The sequence below is a fragment of the Schistocerca americana genome, chromosome 1, assembly GCF_021461395.2.
Source record: "Schistocerca americana isolate TAMUIC-IGC-003095 chromosome 1, iqSchAmer2.1, whole genome shotgun sequence".
Classification (NCBI taxonomy): domain Eukaryota; kingdom Metazoa; phylum Arthropoda; class Insecta; order Orthoptera; family Acrididae; genus Schistocerca; species Schistocerca americana.
In genome coordinates this window covers 382,126,276-382,148,588 of record NC_060119.1, presented here as the reverse complement: position 1 = coordinate 382,148,588, position 22,313 = coordinate 382,126,276, and the positions used below count along the sequence as shown (strand labels likewise).

The window sequence follows — 22,313 nt, the reverse complement described above, 5'->3', positions numbered from 1 at the left end:
AACCACTGTAGCACTATTCTGGCCTTGACATGACCGATTATCCTTCTGGATAATGACATCACCACTAAGGAAAATATCAAGTATGAAAGGATGCAAGTGGTCTACAATAATGTTCACACAGGCCACAGCTGTTATTAACCCGTCGATTACTATCACACATCCATGGAATCCTAGGTGAATGTCCTCCATGGGCTTGTATACATGGCAAACTGCATGTTTCAAGTCACCATTCACCTGTATAATTATTTATCCAGTCAATTTGGACAGGACCACTGATTGGTTTAATAAGATAGGTCATTCATTCAATCACAAGATAAGTTTTTATTGATCCACAGCCCAGTATCAATGATCCCACGACAAGTGCAATCATACTTGATGATGTTCTGGGTCAATATGGCAACATGTATGGCTCATCTGCAGCAGAGCCCCATGTTCAACAATGTGCACTGAATGGTGAACTCTGAAACACTTATCCCTGCATCAGCACTGTGTCATCACATCTGCCTCTATCCTGCCATACACAGCAGGCAAGTCTTCAACCTCTGCAATCTATGATGATGTGACACACACATCCAATACTTAGTCACCTATTCACAGATTCATCATCTTTCAACCACTTTCCAGAGATGCTCAGGACAGTAGTATGTGTGTAGCTAAGCAGTTTCAGCATTTCTAAGATGCCCATTCCCACATGTCAGGCCATAACAATCTGCCTTTGTCAAAGTCATTCATACCAATGGATTTCCCCATTTGCCACCTGTATCATTACTACAATGATTTCCCAGTTGTATCTGCTGTGTCTCTGAACAAATAAAATATTTCAATCAAATAAGACTTCAACGGAAGAACCATAATGCCTTTTAACTGGTTCAGCGTAACCTAAATTATGTTCAACAAATGATGTTTTGAACATTATTCCTCCATAAACTGAGTCTAGTACTTACAAATAGCGCCACCTACCAGAAAAAGAGCTGTCAATATTTGGTGGTAGTAGAAAGTAAGACTTCAAATCATAATCTTCTTCACTTGATGGCTTACCTTCCCCATATGTGACAAATTAGAGAAATACATAATTCTGTTTATCCTATTGTTACTTGTAGATGAATATGTTTGCGAAATAAGAAGGTTTCCAGAAACTGTTTCTTCTTTAAAAAAAAAAGCCACACTGTGATGGAATTTGCTCTTAGCACCAAGAATCTAGATAGTGGTCTACATCGATTTTTTAGTGAATATGCTGAATCCTAAGTCATCACTAGGCATAGGGCGAGTGAGGATGCTGTAGAAGGAAAGTACCTCATTTTTCTCTGCCTTCAGTGTACAATATATATCTTGGTCTACAGTATTTAAGGTAAATTGTCAGCATATCTCTTCCACTGAGGAATACAACAAAACTGTCGTCAAGGTATCAGAAGATACTTTGGCTTTTGGAGGCCATGCTCAGATGTTGGCTTTCACGGTGTACTGCCGATGCCGGTGTTACTGTGAGGTGGAGAGTAGCTCTCTGACTTATAAAACAACCAAATTTAATTATAAATGCTTCTTTTTTCAATGTACAATACATTGCACAATAAAATCATGCATGCTTACAAATGACCACTTATTGCAGCCGTTAGTTAGAGCTCGAGATAAATTCTTGACAAAAGTGCCAGAATATTTTACCATATTTGTCATACTGTGTACTAGTTTTCCTCATGTGTCACCATACAAAAGACTTCCTCGCCCAGCTCTAATGATCTACAACTCCTCATTTGTGTGTAAATGCTACCATCATGGCCATTTCGAACGACACAATTCAGCCCCACTATGACTGTTGTTCCAGGATAGAGGGTGAGTTAGTTGGCATACGCAAGCGACTGGAAATAACACTGACTAATGTCCAACAATTGGAGGTTGGTGCACATGTTTGTATAGGGCAAGCTTCCTAGTGTTGTTAGAGATATCACACTGTGGATCCTGTCTCCTCTACAGGAAGTACAGCACCTAGCACTACTTTATTTCTTGACTGTGAGCAGCATGTCAGTGGCGGGATTAGGCATCCTATACAAAGGAGACAGGGAGCATCACTCTAACCAACAAGTTACAGATGCTGTCTTTCACTGAGCCAGTGAGACTCACTTCACCTGTTGGAAAAGCTGTTATGTACTGTGTCAAAAGAAGACAAACACAAAGAGGTAGGGATATAGTAACTGTTGGCAGTTCAAACATATAGCGAACAGAGGTAACCCTTAGGAATATAGCAGGAAGGGATGGGAAGGAACACCAGGTGCACTCACATGTGTATGCCTGGACGCTTCATTCAACATGCTGAAGAGGGAAGACAGTGCAACCAACATCAGTCTTCAGTGCACAATGTATTCCAAAGTCATGCTTGAATCACTCCACTGATTGACAGAGAAAGTTGAGAAGATCAGCCTGGCACACACAGTGTCAACAGAGATCACAATTTTCAGCATCGTTCTCAGAGCTGATCGTGATCCCTGGCCCAGGGTTGAGTTGAGGGATGAGACCACATGTTGAGGGATGAGACCACATACTTTGAAGGCTCTGTGAGAAGCTAGGCTGTGACTTTCTGGGATTGTGTCATAAATTGATCAAATGTGCACTACACATAATGATGTACCCTCTGAAAAAAGCTGCACAAATATTCAGTCAAATCTTGACAAGCTTTCAAAGTGGGGCAAACTTCGGCAACTTGCTTAAATGTTCAGAAATGTAAAATTGTGCACTTTGCAAAATGAAAAATGTAATATCCTGCGACTACAGTATCAAGGAGTCACAGTTGGAATCAGTCAAATGTAGAAATATCTGGGTATTTGTAGGGATATGAAATAGGATGATCATACAGCCTCAGTCGTAGGTAAAGCAGGGGGCTGACTTCAATTTATTGGTAGCTTAGTAGGAAAATGCTATCAGTCTACAAGGGAAACTGATTACAAATTATTCATGAATACTGCTCATGTGTGTGGGACCAGTACCAAATAGGACTAACACAGGGTACTGGACTTACACAGAGAAGGTTAGTACAAATGGTCACAGGTTTGTCTGACCTGTGGGAGACTGCCACAGAGATACTGAAGGAACTCAAATGGCAAATGCTTGAAGATAGACGCAAACTACTTTTCTTTTCCACAAAGAACAGTAATTCCAACATTAAGATCGCCAAGAAATTTTATTTATTTACTTTTGTCGTATGTGCAAATGCCTGCTTTCATTGGTGTATCGGTCATTGATTTTTTCACCCGTCTTCTTCTCATAGTGGAACATCTCTTTTTCCGATGTTGGAAAGTCGGAGAGGGATTTGGATATTTGACGGGCGTTTGAAATTTCTTTTGTAATGATTTCTTAACGACATTTGTCGATATAGCAATACAGCTCAAAAATGTTCAATAACTGATATTTTCTTTCTTCTGAGTATGGCTGTGCCCTGTGCTTATGCCCTCAAAGAAAAAGCTACAGGTTAATGTTTCAGGCCATATGTCTCACCTTTCTGATGTGGATGGTATGAACTTTTTCTTGTTGTGGGTGAAGTATGCAATGGTGATGAACTACGATACTATGACATTTTGCAGGACCCAAGACAAGCATTGTGGATGGCATAAAGCACACCACCTTCAGGAGGCAGTTTTTCCACCAGTGACAGGATGACTGCCAGAACTGAGCCCGATGGGGTCAGCAGGTTCCTGGTTTGGCACTCCTCTGGCCAATCTGATACGCCTGGACACCAGTAGAATACCGTTACATAACAGGATAAGTCCCCCCACCCCATGAAACATTGACCTTGCCGTTGGTGGGGAGGCTTGCGTGCCTCAGCGATACAGATAGCCGTACCGTAGGTGCAACCACAACGGAGGGGTATCTGTTGAGAGGCCAGACAAACGTGTGGTTCCTGAAGAGGGGCAGCAGCCTTTTCAGTAGTTGCAAGGGCAACAGTCTGGATGATTGACTGATCTGGCCTTGTAACAATAACCAAAACGGCCTTGCTGTGCTGGTACTGCGAACGACTGAAAGCAAGGGGAAACTGCAGCCGTAATTTTTCCCGAGGGCATGCAGCTTTACTGTATGATTACATGATGATGGCGTCCTCTTGGGTAAAATATTCCGGAGGTAAAATAGTCTCCCATTCGGATCTCCGGGCGGGGACTACTCAAGAGGATGTCGTTATCAGGAGAAAGAAAACTGGCGGTCTACGGATCGGAGCGTGGAATGTCAGATCCCTTAATCGGGCAGGTAGGTTAGAAAATTTAAAAAGGGAAATGGATAGGTTAAAGTTAGATATAGTGGGAATTAGTGAAGTTCGGTGGCAGGAGGAACAAGACTTCTGGTCAGGTGACTACAGGGTTATAAACACAAAATCAAATAGGGGTAATGCAGGAGTAGGTTTAATAATGAATAGGAAAATAGGAATGCAGGTAAGCTACTACAAACAGCATAGTGAATGCATTATTGTGGCCAAGATAGATACGAAGCCCACACCTACTACAGTAGTACAACTTTATATGCCAACTAGCTCTGCAGATGATGAAGAAATTGAAGAAATGTATGATGAAATAAAAGAAATTATTCAGATTGTGAAGGGAGACGAAAATTTAATAGTCATGGGTGACTGGAATTCGAGTGTAGGAAAAGGGAGAGAAGGAAACATAGTAGGTGAATATGGATTGGGGCTAAGAAAAGAAAGAGGAAGCCGCCTGGTAGAATTTGGCACAGAGCACAACATAATCATAACTAACACTTGGTTTAAGAATCATGAAAGAAGGTTGTATACATGGAAGAACCCTGGAGATACTAAAAGGTATCAGATAGATTATATAATGGTAAGACAGAGATTTAGGAACCAGGTTTTAAATTGTAAGACATTTCCAGGGGCAGATGTGGGCTCTGACCACAATCTATTGGTTATGACCTGTAGATTAAAACTGAAGAAACTGCAAAAAGGTGGGAATTTAAGGAGGTGGGACCTGGATAAACTAAAAGAACCAGAGGTTGTACAGAGATTCAGGGAGAGCATAAGGGAGCAATTGACAGGAATGGGGGAAATAAATACAGTAGAAGAAGAATGGGTAGCTTTGAGGGATGAAGTAGTGAAGGCAGCAGAGGATCAAGTAGGTAAAAAGACGAGGGCTAGTAGAAATCCCTGGGTAACAGAAGAAATATTGAGTTTAATTGATGAGAGGAGAAAATATAAAAATGCAGTAAGTGAAGCAGGCAAAAAGGAATACAAACGTCTCAAAAATGAGATCGACAGGAAGTGCAAAATGGCTAAGCAGGGATGGCTAGAGGACAAATGTAAGGATGTAGAGGCCTATCTCACTAGGAGTAAGATAGATACCGCCTACAGGAAAATTAAATAGACCTTTGGAGAGAAGAGAACGACTTGTATGAATATCAAGAGCTCAGATGGAAACCCAGTTCTAAGCAAAGAATGGAAAGCAGAAAGGTGGAAGGAGTATATAGAGGGTCTATACAAGGGCGATGTACTTGAGGACAATATTATGGAAATGGAAGAGGATGTAGATGAAGCTGAAATGGGAGATATGATACTGCGTGAAGAGTTTGACAGAGCACTGAAAGACCTGAATCAAAACAAGGCCCCGGGAGTAGACAACATTCCATTAGAACTACTGACGGCCTTGGGAGAGCCAGTCCTGACAAAACTACCATCTGGTGAGCAAGATGTATGAAACAGCCGAAATACCCTCAGACTTCAAGAAGAATATAATAATTCCAATCCCAAAGAAAGCAGGTGTTGACAGATGTGAAAATTACCGAACTATCAGTTTAATAAGTCACAGCTGCAAAATACTAACACGAATTCTTTACAGACAAATGGAAAAACTAGTAGAAGCCAACCTCGGGGAAGATCAGTTTGGATTCCGTAGAAACACTGGAACACGTGAGGCAATAATGACCTTACGACTTATCTTAGAAGAAAGATTAAGGAAAGGCAAACCTACGTTACTAGCATTTGTAGACTTAGAGAAAGCTTTTGACAATGTTGACTGGAATACTCTCTTTCAAATTCTAAAGGTGGCAGGGGCAAAATACAGGGACTGAAAGGCTATTTACAATTTGTACAGAAACCAGATGGCAGTTATAAGAGTCGAGAGACATGAAAGGGAAGCAGTGGTTGGGAAGGGAGTAAGACAGGGTTGTAGCCTCTCCCCGATGTTGTTCAATCTGTATATTGAGCAAGCAGTAAAGGAAACAAAAGAAAAATTCGGAGTAGGTATTAAAATTCATGGAGAAGAAATAAAAACTTTGAGGTTCGCCGATGACATTGTAATTCTGTCAGAGACAGCAAAGGACTTGGAAGAGCAGTTGAATGGAATGGACAGTGTCTTGAAAGGAGGATATAAGATTAACATCAACAAAAGCAAAACAAGGATAATGGAATGTAGTCTAATTAAGTCGGGTGATGCTGAGGGAATTAGATTAGGAACTGAGGCACTTAAAGTAGTAAACGAGTTTTGCTATTTGGGGAACAAAATAACTGATGATGGTCGAAGTAGAGAGGATAAAAAATGTAGGCTGGCAATGGCAAGCAAAGCGTTTCTGAAGAAGAGAAATTTGTTAACATCCAGTATTGATTTAAGTGTCAGGAAGCCATTTCTTAAAGTATTCGTATGGAGTGTAGCCATGTATGGAAGTGAAACATGGACGATAAATAGTTTAGACAAGAAGAGAATAGAAGCTTTCGAAATGTGGTGCTACAGAAGAATGCTGAAGATTAGATGGGTAGATCACATAACTAATGAGGAAGTATTGAATAGGATTGGGGAGAAGAGAAGTTTGTGGCACAACTTCACCAGAAGAAGGTATCGGTTGGTAGGACATGTTCTGAGGCATCAAGGGATCACCAATTTAGTGTTGGAGGGCAGCGTGGAGGGTAAAAATCGTAGGGGGAGACCAAGAGATGAATACACTAAGCAGATTCAGAAGGATGTAGGTTGCAGTAGGTACTGGGAGATGAAGAAGTTTGCACAGGATAGAGTAGCATGGAGAGCTGCATCAAACCAGTCTCAGGACTGAAGACCACAACAACAACAACAACAACAACAACAACAACAGGATAAGGTGGCTGGGGAAGCCGTCTACCTCTGTATCTATGCATAACGTCTCTCTTGAAGCGCCTGGAGTCGGACATGCACCTCCGTGACGTTTCCGCGCTTACTAAACATACCCGTCGAGAAATGCACTATTCTTCTTCTTCGGATCTGCCAATCCTTGCCCGTTTTCCCACAATTTTATAGTGATGCAACTTCTCTATACACAACAGCATGCATGAATAGCCTCATGTTTTTACCATTTGGTCATTTTGTGCATACTAACGGTCGTATAATATTCCCCTGAGGTATGCCCAAACCTCTGTTTACGTCTGAAGCTTTCTCACCGTGAAAAACGACGTTTAGTGTTCTATTTGCTAGCAACCTGCGTCACCTGTACATTTTTCCAGTCACGAAGCCAGTCTGATACTCTGCACATTCGTATTTTGTTTACTACGCAACACTATCGAACGTCTTCCGCAAGTCGAGGGAACAAGGCTTCAACTTGTGCAACAGGATCTGCTGCCTTCCGAATCTTGCGGACGTACGTAGTAAAGTGGGTTTCACAAAACAGTTGATAGCGTAATCCATGTAGATTCCTACTGAGGAGATTTTTCAGTCTTCAGAAAGGCTGTAACACGCGAGGTTAAATGTGCACCAAAATTCTACAACAGATTGATGTCAGCGTAAGCACGAAGTTTCCTGCAGTAGACACGAATTAGTTTGGAATGTTTACTAATGTTAACAACTCGGAATTTAACTAATGTTAACAACTCGTAATTTATGTCCGTGTCGTCAGCATCACAGCATCAACCGCGGACTGGGATGGAGGCAAAATAGTTAGTTTAATTTTTTACATCGTGTTTGATTTGTGAAGGCTACAGGACGTTACAAAGTAGTATCTGGCTAGCGTTGTGGAAGCAGGCTAAATAACTGATGATAAATTCGTGCATCCAAATGCGCCGAAAACGTCGCTACAAATGTTTGTAACATTGATATAAGAAGTAAGAGAAAGATCGAAAATCATTTTATAATGATACATGCTGTGTGTGTGTGTGTGTGTGTGTGTGTGTGAGAGAGAGAGAGAGAGAGAGAGTGAGTGAGTTTGGGGGGGGGGGGGGGGGGGTCACTTTGTGCACGCATATGTTGTTTCGGTTTTACGAATATGTCGATGTTTGGTGAAATTCCGGCAAAGAGGAGATAGTTTAAAACTTGCTACATGGTTTCGCACAACTTCCGATGTACGATCTAACGTTACCATATAGAATAAGTGGTCCAGCGTTGAGCAACTGAGATCTAGCACGTTGAGCATAGTGCATCATTTACACTCTCTCTCTAAGCGGGTGGGAGTCGCAAAAAAAATGGATCTGAGCACTATGGGACTCAACTGCTGTGGTCATAAGTCCCCTAGAACTTAGAACTACTTAAACCTAACTAACCTAAGGACATCACACACATCCATGCCCGAGGCAGGATTCGAACCTGCGACCGTAGCGGTCGTGCGGTTCCAGATTGTAGCGCCTTTAACCGCTCGGCTGGGAGTCGCAGTCTTAGGATAAAATTAGTGACTGAAAGATCCCCTTGTACTGTCTTTGACCAACCCGCCCTGCAGAACCGTTACCAATTTAATCTGCAGTTGACCAGAAGTAGACCACTACATTTCGCATCTCGTGCCCTGTCCTCACCCAAGTGCACAAGATTTCTCCGGATAGGCCTATGTGGATGAGGTCAACACACTTTATCAGCATACAGTAACAGATCTGAAAGTGTTTTAATAGCAGACGATTAAGAAGAACAAGGAACGGGTGGTTTTTGTGTTTGATGGAGCTTCATACGGATGGAGTTCGAAGCATTTTACTTAAATCGACTACGCTATCAATTTTAAAGTATTGTTCTAGTGTCTGGGATCAGTTCCAGGAGGGTATTGTTAAGAGAGAAACATGAAAACATGCACTCCTAAGGCTACACGGTTCTGCACTTAGAACAGGCTATAATGTTAGATCCCTTCAGTTTCTGACCTATCAGTTGTGTGGAATGCAGCGCTGTTAATATCCCAATGTAAGAAATATATTTCCAGCGCATGATATACATCCTTCTTGCAGGTTTCTCTACGATAGACTATGGTAACAAACTGTAAAATAAGAAAACTACTTCCTTAAAACATCTGCTCTGTGTGATACATGAGCAATATAGCTTTCCAGATATGTATAGCGTCCACTGTACATCTCCGGTAATGGTTCACAAATTATACTATGCCCGTATCGGTCCTATGTAAAATGATCGTTAGTAACGGACATACCCCTTACAAGGAAACAGATAAACACATAGCAGCGGCGTCTGACACGTGAAATGAGACATCATGCCGCCACTAACTCTAAACAGCACACCTGCAAGCAGATGTATACACGGGGATTGCTGTGTCTCACAAATACCTATCAGTAACTTAGAATCATATTAGTTATGAAACTGAAGTCTCGATTTTATACCCGAGATGCGACAGGAAAATGGAGTACATCACATAAATCTTCGTTTGTTTAGAGAAATGTGTCTAAACAGGATGGTCACGTTTCAAATGGTTCAAATGGCTCTGAGCACTATGGGACTCAACTGCTGAGGTCATTAGTCCCCTAGAACTTAGAACTAGTTAAACCTAACTAACCTAAGGACATCACAAACATCCATGCCCGAGGCAGGATTCGAACCTGCGACCGGAGCGGTCTTGCGGTTCCAGACTGCAGCGCCTTTAACCGCACGGCCACTTCGGCCGGCTGGTCACGTTTCATCACACATGAAATGAAATGGAAGTCCTCTGATAACCGAGAGGTTTGCTGTTATCGATCGCAAGTAGACAGTGATCTAAGTCACAACATACATGTGGTGTGTGTACTGCTAGACCTTCGGTACACACACCATCAGATTATTTGACTTGCTCTAACGAAGTAAGCGAGTGTCAGCAATATGTCTCGTGGTCTTATCGTGGCGTTTTATCTTCTGCCGTTAGGTCAGACGATAGAAATGCCACTTGCACGCTTAGAGTAGCAGATTGACGGTGGCCAACTTTAAACAGAACTTGATTAATTTTCACACACATTTATTAAAATAATAAAAAGCATAGAAATAACTTAACTTGGTTCTGGATGCTATTTACAATTAGGGATGGGCTATGATCGCGCTCGAGAAACGCGCGACGCGAAGGCAATTTCTCGAGAATTTCTCGGGTACGCTCGAGAAGTTGACAGTGCTGCGCTCTCTGAGAAATTGCGCAAACCTTCGGTACACGAAGCACTGAGCCGCAGCGATCGTACTCGTCGTACGTACGTGCTCGGAAAACTTTGAAATTCTATGATTGATATCAACTGTACTACCGTTATTAATGTTTACTGAAGTATTAGTATATGTCTCACAAGACAAAAAACATAGAATTGTTGTTTAAAACAAAGCACAGAATTCGCATAAAACAGAAGCTTTATTCTTACAACATAAATTACCTTGTACATTCTGCATGTATGCACGCATGCTTAAACGTAAAAGAGAAGTGCTATAGCCTTTTATATACAGAAGCTGCGTACATGCGTTTAATTACTGAAGAAAGAAAGGAAACAAAAGTTGTTCAGCAGAAGGCATTTTTACATCGCATTGTTACACTGCCGTCGATTTTTGTTTAGGAATATGATTTTATTAACCAATTGATCTTTTAGTCTGCTTCTTTGTTTGTTTATAAGTAGTCCAGTTTTCTAAAATATTCTTTCACTGGGAACAGAAGTTGCAGGTATTGCAAGATATTTTTTTTGCCACGACAGCTAGACCTGGGTAACTGTTTTCATTTTTTTTCCAGTAGTGTAAAGGATTATCCGTGCGTTGTGGGTACGGTTCTTCCAAATATCGTTGTACCTTCAGGTCTATGCTATCATAACCGCTTTTCATTAGATTTTTATTGGCAACCTCTTCATCGAAAGAAGCCCATAAGGAACTACTGGCGTTTTGTACGACATGGTACTCGTGGCTAGTGTCGTTAGCAGCCGAATGAGTAGATCGTACGGTCTCTACCACGTTTGTGCACTCTGCAATTAGGCTTGCAACGGCATGTTTTGAATGAATGGGATTCGTAAATGGTAACGTTTTGAATCTTGGGTCGAGAACTGTGGCAACGGCATGTACTGAGTTTGTTTCTATGAAGCCTAGCCGGGCTATTAGCGAGTTGTGCAGACGTTGCTGTAGCTCTTGCGCTGTCGTGGTAGCCCACTTCCCATTGCGTACGGTTATGATTAGCTGTCTGATTATTGGAATAGCTTTCGAAAGAGAGGTGTAGTTTTCAGTTGAGATTTCACTTGTTACCACTTCAAATGGCTCTAGTACACATAAACATTCGCTCAAAATTCGCCACTCGTCAGCTGTGAGGTTCTCTACACCTGAATACAAAGTTGATAAACAGGCTGCAATGCATTCCTTTAGCTCCACTAGACGTTGTAGCATATAAAACGTACTGTTCCATCGGGTTTCGGTTTCCTGAATCAATTTATGAACAGGTTTTTTCATTAGATCCTTGATCTCGTGGAGTTTTTCATTAGCATTGCAACTTGTTTTAAAATAGCTAACAATTTTTCTGGCCTTTTCCCGCATTACGCAGAGCTCACTGTTGCTGTTCAAAGAACTTTTCACAACTAAATTGATAGTGTGTGCTAAACACGGCACATGTTGCATATCTATGTTGCCACTGAGAATAAGTTGTACGGCTGCCGTCATGTTACTGGCGTTGTCAGTTGTGATGCTTACAACTTTGTTTTCAATGTTCCATTTTGAAATCACGTTATCTAACGCCTCACTAATATTTAGAGCTGTATGCTTTTCCGGGAAACAGAATGTCTCGAGAGCTAGAGCTTTCAGGCACCAATTAGTGTTAATGAAATGACCAGTTACAGCAATACATGCCTCACTATTGAGTGAGGTCCAAATATCGGTCGTTAAAGAAACACAAGTAGAGTCTTCCACGGCCAAGTTTACAGCCTCTTTCTGTTTATGGTAATCGTCCTCAATCACGAGGCGCAACTTTTTTCGATTTGGTATCGAGTATTGTGGGTCCAACAGTGAAACAAAACGTCGAAAACCAGTGTACTCGACGATTGAAAGCGGTTGAAAATCGTCTGTTATCATGGCCACTAGTGCTTCATCTAGCTGTTGTTGCCGTTTACTTCCCTCTATGAAGAGAAACGTAAGATTTAGATCAGTGCACCTGCGAGGGGATACGTTATGCTCGACAACTAGTACAATAAAATTACATATCGTATCGTGCAAAAGCTAGGATAGTATAGGTTTGATTTGGGGTATGTTGTAGATTATCGGGGTACGATTAAAAAATCAATGTTTTCTAAGCGTGGCGGACCGCTTGGGACACTATCCGACCTTTTTGCACGGAATTCACTTTTTGTACCACACGTACCTGGATATTTTGTCTGTCTCGCACTATTGGAAGAATGAGCCTCTGTACCCACGGACGTCGCTGTTTTATTGCTCGATAAATTGCGCAGTTTAAAATGTCTAATCATGCCCGTTGTATTATTTGATACATTACGGAGATTTTTACGACAAATGTTGCAAGTAACGTTATCTCCATCCTCCGTAAAGTATTGCCAGCACCATGACGTTCGTTTTCGAGTGTCCATATTGATTTGAATAACAGCTTTACTCGAATGAAACCTGAGACATACTAGTGACGAGCACAGAGAGCGTGTTTGTCTAGCGGCGGCATTCAATTCATAAAAAAGCGGCGCGGCGTATGTTGTCGCAGCCAACTGGCGCGCATCGGCACACGCCGGCGAGCCATTTCTCGTGAGCTTCTCGAGAATTGCTTGAGAACTAGAGGCTCGAGAAATTCTCGATGCGCTCGAGTCGCCGCGCCTCGCCATCCCATCACTGTTTACAATTGACAATCTGAAGTTAATCTTATTCTCACATATCTCTGATACTTGACAAAGTGTCTATACATTTCTCTTCAAGGCTATGTACAGGAATATGATAATCTTATTAAGCGCAGACTGAAACTTGACTATAAACTAATGCAGACTGACTAATCGGAGGTCTGTACACTCGTTATAATACCTCGCGCCTTCAGGTATCACTGCGCGAGTGTGGTCCGCGAGGAGAAAAGTTTCTACGTTAGCAGCAATCTCATTGGCTGCGTTACATATTAATACGCGGATCGGCGGAAGCAGAATTTGGTCCGTCTCTAAGACAGCGCCATCTCGTACTGCGGAGACGGACGAGCGCTGCGCCTGTGCTGTTGTGCTTAGCGGAGCGCGCTCTATTGGGAAAGTCGTGTACGCGCTGACTACGCGGAACTATGTACACAGCAATACAAAACGTGATTGCATTCTGACATACCAGCAGAAAAAATGGTCAAATGACCTGCAGCAACATATCCCTCTCTAGAATGCATCATCAGTCTGCCACTGAATCATACCTCGCTACAGCTCCATCTCAATCAATCACCCCGTCCACTCTCTGTTATCCTTTAACCCAGATGCATGTAAGTTTAGAGGTAGATGGTTCTCTGTTTTCCTGAAAAGCGTCAAATACAGTAGTCAACTCGCATGTATCACTTTTACCTCAATAGAGATACAGTAGAATGCTGCCTCGACGGAAAAAAAGTGACTGTTTCCCTGGTTCCCTCCGCTTCCATGTCGATGTTTTCTCGGATTCTCTTGCCATCGCATACTTGTCCCCATGCACAAGAATTGTTCTGCGCCAACCAGAAGACACGCAATTACTTCCTCAATTTCCCCACATTTAGCGTATTTTGCCTCAATTAATACGTATTTTCTGCTATTTTTCGCAATTCTATCGAATTTTTTATGTCACTTCTACCCATGCGATCATGACGTAACATCTCATTCCATCTTCTAAAATTCCTTGTAAATGTAGTACAGCTGCCAACACCTGGCAAAATGCACTGTTTTTCTGATCGGGATGCGTAGTATAGCACTGTACTCGATGGCATAAAGTAGCCTCCACCGGCATATTCCACATTTGCAGTGCATTTGCTCTGTTTTCTGTGTGTCTGTGTCGTATCTTGGGTATAAAATCGAGACTTCGGTTTCATAATTAAGATGATTCTAAGTTAGCGATAGGTGTTTGTGAGACACTGCAGTCCTCGTCTATACATCTGCTTGACAGATGTGCTGTTTACAGATGTAGTGGTGGCATGACGTGTAATTTCACATGTTGGACGCCACTACAATGCATTTATCTGTTTCCTTGTAGGAGGTATTCCCCTTACTAATGATCATTTTATATAGGACTGATGCGGGCATAGTATAATTTCTGAACCATGGTCGGGTGTGAACAGCGGATGCTATACATCTCTTGAAAGCTATAATGCGCATGTACCACACAGAGTAGATGTTTTAAGGAAGTAGTTTTTTTTCATTTCACAGTTTGTTACCATGGTTTATAGTAGAGAAACCTGCAAGAAGGATGTATGTCATGCGCTGGAAATATATTTCTTACATTGGGATATTAACAGCGCTGCATTCCACACAACTGATAGGTCGGAAACAGAAGGGATCTAACATTATAGCCTGTTTTAAGTGCAGAACCGTGTAGCCTCTTAATAATACCCTCCTGGAACTGATCCCAGACACTAGAACAATACTTTAAAATTGATAGTGTAGTCGATTTAAGTAAAATGCTTCGAACTCCATCCATCTGGAGCTCCATCAAGCACAAAAACCACCCATTTCTTGTTCTTTTTAATCGTCCGCTATTAAAACACTTTCAGATCTATTACTGTAAATGTGTGTTAACCTCATCCACATGGGCGTATCTAGAGAAATCTTGTGCACTTGGGCGAGGACTCGGCAAGTTCCATTCATTCACGAGATGCGGAATGTAGCGGCCTACTTATGGTCAGCTGCAGATTAAATCAGTAACGGTGCTGCAGTGTGGGTTGGTCAAAGATAGTGCAAGGGGATCTTCCAGTCTTTAATGTTATCCTAAGACTGCGAGACTGCACTGTGACTCCCTTCTGCATAGAGATACATCATAAATTCTGTACTATGCTCGAGGTGCTAGAAATATGTAAAGTGCTGTCTGGTACACTTTAATGATGTATACGTTCGAGAATTAAGAATGAATGGACATACTGCACAGTCATCTATCCATGGTCGAGGTGTTAGAAATATGCAGAGCGCTGTCTGGTAAACTTGGATGATGTATATGTTCGAATATTAACAATGAATGGATGTACTGCAAAGTCATCTATCTACATTTGTAAGGGTACTCGCAAAGTAGAGAATGGGCAGTTTAGCGATGATACTGAAACTGGGAAACATGCTGTTGCATCATTGGTCAGTGTTGAAATTACTGTAAAATTGCTAAAATTGTTCGCACTATCAACTGAAATGCGTATTGTTCCATCCCATCCGTCCACTGGCACACTGTTGGTTACAGCATAATGATTGACTGACATCGTTTGTTTGAGATGGAGAAAGAGTTTTGGTGGAGGGGCAACACCTTCTGGGGATGGCTAGCAACGAAACAGTGATCGCGTATATGACTGCAATATGAGGAATCAGGCAAAATGGAATGCAGGGCCATCAGCTATTCCGCACTGTGACAGATGACTTTAAATGTAGAGCTCATCAATCACCTTTGGACTGCAGTTTGGAAACGCTCCATGATGCTGCCAAACTCTTACAGTTTCCTTATGTTGTAACTGTCTTTTATTTAAAACCATCCAGTGTGTGTGGTGTGTTATGGTAGCAGCAGTAACAACGCTATTTACACCATGCAACGTCTAGTTTTCTGCAAGAGGCAGTGGATCAGAATGTGTTAATGTCAGTTTAGAACCCAACACAGACCTCGAAGTCATGGTGGGAAGACAAAATGTGTGGCAGTGCACAAAGCGTGTTACAGAAGGGGAAAAAAAGCAATGTTTCAAACAACGACAGAGGGCCAGAGGGACCGTCTCTTGAGACTTACAGTATGGTGTGTGGGATACGGTCATCCTCCTACAGTACATGTGATGCAACTTTAAACTGATCTGTGCAGTAGATCAATACCTGTATATTTAATAGGATTGTCACGTGTGCTCGGTGCCAGCAAGCACACGGTATTTGTTTTCGATGCATGGGAGGGGAGAGATGGGGTAAAAATCTTATCGAGTTCTCTATCGGATGAAGTTGGTGGAGCTTTAATAGTTCGTAATTTTTCTCTGTTGGATGGTACAGCATAACAATGATAGCATGTTGGTGTGAGAGACGTGAATGGGTCCTGACGGACGCAGATCTGCTTCAGACACTAGTTCCTCTATATAGTTTGGGGATGCACCACAATGCAGTAACAAAATCCTCATCCTTCTTCCAGTTCCCGTACTGTCTGTTACACTACCTTGTGTTGCGGGAGTGGGCTCCATTTGGCGTTTACCTTACAGATTGTACACGGAGCTATGACAACATGTTCCCATTTCCACCGAATGATCAAAACACAGTCCTGTCACACTAACTCAGGTCACTCTGTTTCTACATGGGTTGCAGAAGGTGGTAGATACAGTTCTCTCCGACTTCTACTCAGTTCTGACTTAAACTGGAATGATCACATGCACAAAGCTGCAGAAATGGCAGCGGTTGCAAGAGGCATATGGACTGTCTAAAATATTACTATAGCAGACAGGTTCGAAAAAGGTGACTCATTTCGAGATATGAGAGTGGCAGAAATATGATTCACTCGTGGCTGTAATCATTAAACGACTTCTCCATCAGATACAACACAGGTATGTGGTTGAATGGAAAGACTTGATTCCAACTCATAGACATCATATCTGCTGCAAAGCGCAGCACTAGAGATATGGAAAGCTAGTGTACATTTCTTACGACCTCAATCAGCACACCATCTATTGTTAGTGATCGTTTTCAGTCAACCATTGCCTATAACTCAGCGGGTGTATCATGGAACCTCTGACGTGACATCGAGAGATGGTGACGGGATAAGTTTCTAGTTACTCAGTGGTTTACAGCACGCTCCACCTCGCTAAAGTTTCGAGTTTATAGAGAAATAATTTCGAGTCCATATCTTCGGAATTACACTGCACAAGCCATACTGCTATGCAAGTGATATTGCCGTGTGCTTGATATCGAGAAGTATCGCGTAAATGGTATAACATTCTGGCAAACCATGTGAAAATACATGTGATCTTGTAATCCCGGAGTCTGGAGACGGGTGTAGAAAACAAGCAAGGAAGCAAACAGGTTGGGGCCAGAAACAGTGATGCCTTTGTGCCAAGGGGAACCGACCCATCCTTTGCACCACAGACTTCGCGGTATGTGTACAGATGTCTGGTGGTCGCTACTGCGTGTTCTATCATGATGGAGGTATAGATTCAGCACATCGATAGTTGTAAGGGGAATGAAAGTTTTTTTTTTTTTTTTTTTTGCGTGAAAATTATGAGCACTATAGATACTGAGATTCGTCCCAGAATGACAGTCGTAAAGAGGAGACATATCCAGTACATTGCTCTGTCAGACTGCGGCAGCAATCCTAATATTTAACTGTAGTTACACTGACAAATATGTGTCTGGTTCCCAATATTCTTGTGAGTCAGGAGATTGCCATAGAAAGCACAACAGCAAGCAAGCAGGTTGGGGCCGGAAACAGCATCTCAGCGGCCTCCTTCGTTCCGAGATGGGGCTTGCCCTTCCTTTGTACACCAGTTCACACACTCTGAGAAAGATTCTGGCTAAAAATGTCTTGGCTCGTGACTCCCCTTGTCGGACGAATAGTGAACTAATAACCAGTTTACATTAAGTCACCTTGGAGACCACATGTGTCGTGTGTATACTCCGTGGAAATTTGAGAAGATTCAATAAAAGGAATGTTTGCGCTGGGAATATTGATAGTGTTCGAACTCCTACCACCCAGGTCCTCCTGGGATGTGGGGTCGCCCATGACCGGCTAGTCTCTCTCTGGTTGACATGCTCTTCCACAGCTGTGGTCACGGCCTGCATTTATGGCGGCAGTTTCCTCTATCGGCGCTGCACAGCGGCACGGTGAGTACTGGGATGTATTTGGCGATCTGAAGACCACTTTTGCAGGGTTTAGCGGTCAGTGCAATATGGCGATCTGTACAAAATAGTTTTGTTGCTGAAAGTCTCGTCTGCAAAAAAAGAGGCATACAGTGATTCCTGACCAGCAGCATCAGTAATTTGGCGGGTAAATTCAGTAAGAGCCAATTAGAATGCTCCACTCATTCACAAGACACCGTTTTTGCTGGGATATAGGAGCCTCTACAGACTGGTTCGATCAAGATGGAGGCAAGTTATCTACAGAAAGTTCTGGGTGTAAGGTGATGTATTCTTTGTTCAGATGTTCAAAGACAAGTTGAAGCAGACCACCCTTCTCTGGAGTGATGCTGTCCTTCATCCAATATTGTGGTATTAGGGCATCTCCAGACGAGTACCTGTTGGACACCGGAAATTCCAGCCATGCTACGCACACATCTCATGGCGATGCATCAGCCTCCCTGGGCAGGTAAACACTTGCGCGTGGCCGATGCGTCTCGCGTGTCCCGTTAGGAACGCTAGGAACAATGCACCCTGTGCTATTCTGGGAAGCATTGCAACACATTTCTCTACAGCGCATTCAGAGGAGGGGCTTGGCTGTTATTTACATAGACCTGTGACGTCAGTATAACATCGAGAACCTTTTAGCTGCGTCTGCGAGGGTGAGTCGCTATGCAAACATTTCTCTCGGCTCTGGCCCGGCAGGTACGCTTCAGCCACAGTGGTTAGGTGAACACACGCGCGTCCAGAGGGGGACTTGGCACTTCTTTACATAGATATGTGACATCAGTGTAACAATCAAAGAACTCTAACTGTATACCTGAAAACAGACGCGACTTTCACTTACTGGGTGTGGGCGGTAGCGGCCTGAGAGCAATGGCTCGCACCCCTGCGTTCGTCTCTCCGGCAGTGCCTTGTGTCCGGCCCGCCATGCAAAGCGCCTGTGCAGCGTTGGCGGCGTCAGCATGTGCGCGAATTGGAACAGTTTGGTGATACGTCGCGGTTAACAATAGTTCGAAAACGCTTTTTATGTGCACTGAGTGTTTGTACACCGCATTATTTTCGGCTGTTTAAAATTGTGAGCGTGTTTGCAGAGCCTTTTACATACATTATTTCACTAATTTTACACATAGTGGACGTGTCTGTTGCATTGCTTTGTGAACACGTCTGTAGGCTATGCACTGCATTATTTCGACATTGAGCGTGTTTGCAGAGCCTTTTACATGCGTTATTTTGATAATTTACGAGTAGTTTTCGTGTCTACGTATTAGTGTACTCCAATATTTCGGTGATTTACGAGTAGTCTGCAGGTGTGTGTGCTGTGTGCTGCATTATTTAGATAATTTACAAGTAGTTTGCAGTTCTGTAGGCTGTGTATTGTGACCCCAAGCACGTCACAGTGAGTGTTTTGTATCAGTGTGATAAATGAACTATGTGAATTCCGTCCCTACATAAATTGTTCCAAAATAAAGAAAGTACACTCCTTCCTCTCTGCAGCAGCCCAGGACAGGCTGAGTACTTCTCCCACCATTTTTGCCCAGACCACCATGGAATGATAGCACCCTCTGGTGGCATATTGTGTACTAGGGCAGTTGGACTCCGGACCTCATGATGGACAAACTGGATGGAGCTACTGCCTCAAATTGTTTACATAAAGACTGCCTGCAAAATAAAGACTTATGTCCATCCTATCCAGGGGCCCAGCACAGACTAAGTCCATTTCCCGCCAATTCCTAGGAAGAGGTGGTGGTCGGATGACTTACGTTAGTGAAGGTAGCCCAAGAGACGCTTTTGCCCACCATTTTCTTAGGTTATTGGAGATAGCCCAAGTAACCTTTTTTCTGCCACAATTTGAACTTTTTTGGGGGGGAGGGGGGGGGGGGTGGGATGGGGTTAGGTTAGTGGAGGTAGTCTAATTGACCTATTTTCCCACCAAATTATGAACTTCCCACCATGACGTCATTGCGATGTTGCCATATCTATCGTCGCCATGTTGAATAAATTTGGCAACAATGAAGAGTGGGGTGACGCCGGCCTTGCCCACTACTTGTGTTTACTGCAAACTAGGCGAAGACAGGTCTGTAATGGTCTAGTTTCTTACTGGATGTTACAATTCTAGCTACTGTCTTCTGAAGGTGCTCTTACAGTCTGCTGAATGGCGCTACAGCTATAATCCACAACTAATCTGGATGTGAAAGAGTGCACAGTACTTTGTTAAAAGATACTGTGTTGTTATGATATGTCTTAATTTTCTTAAGAGGTATACAAATCGCGAAAGCTTCAACGTGCATGCGCATGTGTCCTAGCCATGTAAGCTTGCTGTCAATTACAAAATCAAGAAGTTTCAAGCGCCTACAGTATTCAAGAACGTGGTGTCATCAACACTACATAATAGCAATTGTGTTCTTCTTCATTTATTTTTATCCTGTTTATTGTGAACCACTCTTTAGCCATAATTATTATAAAATCTACTTCTTGAATTGACAGATTGAGGCCTTAAGAGTACATAACAAAGTTGTATCGTCTGCGAACTGAACTTTTAACCCCTAGTCATTTACAACTATTAAGAGAGGCCCAAACAAAGATCTCTGAGGCATCCCACATTCTAGTTTCTGTTCAAATGACATTGCTCTTGAGTGGGCACCTCTTTTGAGGACTCCAGCTTGCTCAGCAGAGCTTTGTGTGATATGCAGCCTACTGCTTTCATAATACGTCAGTATTAACGGAATGAATTTCTTTTCATATGTCTTCACTGTCTTTCTGACAAGAACAGTCACTTCTGTAGCAACGGACATTCCTTCTACACCTATGTCTATATGATTACTCTGCAGTTCACAATCAAGTGCATGGCACCTTCAAGCTTTTTCTCTAACGTCCGGCTCTAGAATGGTGCGCTAGAGAAACGAACATTTAAATCTTTCCAGCGAACTCCGATTTCTCTTATATTATTATGATGATCATATCTCCCTGAGTAGGTGGGCGCTAACAAAATATTTTCGCAATCTGAGGAGAAAATTGGTCATTGAAATTTCGTGAGAAGATCCTACCGCAACGAGAAATCCCTCTCTTTTAATGATTGCCACCCCAATTCGCGTATCATATACGAGGCACTCTCTCCCCTATTTCGCGATAATACAAACGAGCTCCCATTCTTTGTACTTTTTCGGTGTCCTCTGTCAATGTGGATCCCACACGGCACAGCACTACACCAGAAGAGGGCAGACAAACATGGTGCTAGCCATGTCTTCAGTAAACCTGGTGCATTTCTCAAGTGTTCTACCAATACATCGAAGTCTTTGTTTCGCTTTCCCCACAACATTATCTATGTGATCGTTTCAATTAAGGTTTTCGAAAGTGTAATCCTCCAGTATTTAGCTACATCGACAGCCTTTAGATTTGCGTGATTTATCGCGTAACAAAAATTTAGAGGATTTATTGTAGTACTCAAGTGAATGACTTCACAGTTTCCATTATTTAGAGCCCACTGCCACATTTCGCACCACAGAGATATCTTGTCTAAATCATTTTGCAATTGGTTTTGATTACCTGATGACTTTACAAGATTTTAAATGACACCATCATTTGCAAACAATCTTAGTGGCTGCCCAGATTGTCTCCTAAATTGTTTATGTAGATCAGAAACAGCAGAGGGCCTGTAACACTTACTCGTGGAACGCCAGATATCACTTCTAGTTTACACGACGACTTTCCGTGAATTACTATGAACAACTGTGACCTTTCAACCAGGAAATCACAACAGGGACGATACTCCATAGGCACGCAGTTTGATTAGAAGTCGCTTGTCAGGAACGGTGTCAAGAGCCACCCGAAAAACCAAAAATATGGAATCAATCTGATGCCCCCAACCGATAGCACTCATTGCTTCGTGATAATAAAGTGACGTGGGGCGGTCAACTGCGCGGGCTTCAGCGCCTGCTTCATAAGAATAAAGTGCTAGTTGTGTTCACAAGAAGGATGTCTTCTGAATCCGTGTTGGCTGCTTGGAAATAAGTCGTTTTCTTCCTGGAAATTCATAATGTTCGAGTACAGTATATGTTCCAAAATTCATACTGCGCACCACGTAATAGGCTGTTACTTTCAAAGTAACTGAATGAAATTTTCACTCTACAGCGGAGTGTACAATGAACCGTTATTTACTGCCAGACTGAAACTGTGAGCCGGGCCGAGACTCGAACTCTGGACTTTTGCCTTTCGCGGG

The 22,313-nt window shown here is 42.6% G+C and overlaps 1 protein-coding gene across 1 annotated transcript in view; it reads right to left on the bottom strand.

Annotated features, from left to right (window-relative positions):
- The window catches only part of LOC124601260, a 235,693-nt gene that overhangs the window by 21,415 nt on the left and 191,965 nt on the right, over positions 1-22,313 (bottom strand). The window lies entirely within an intron of this gene.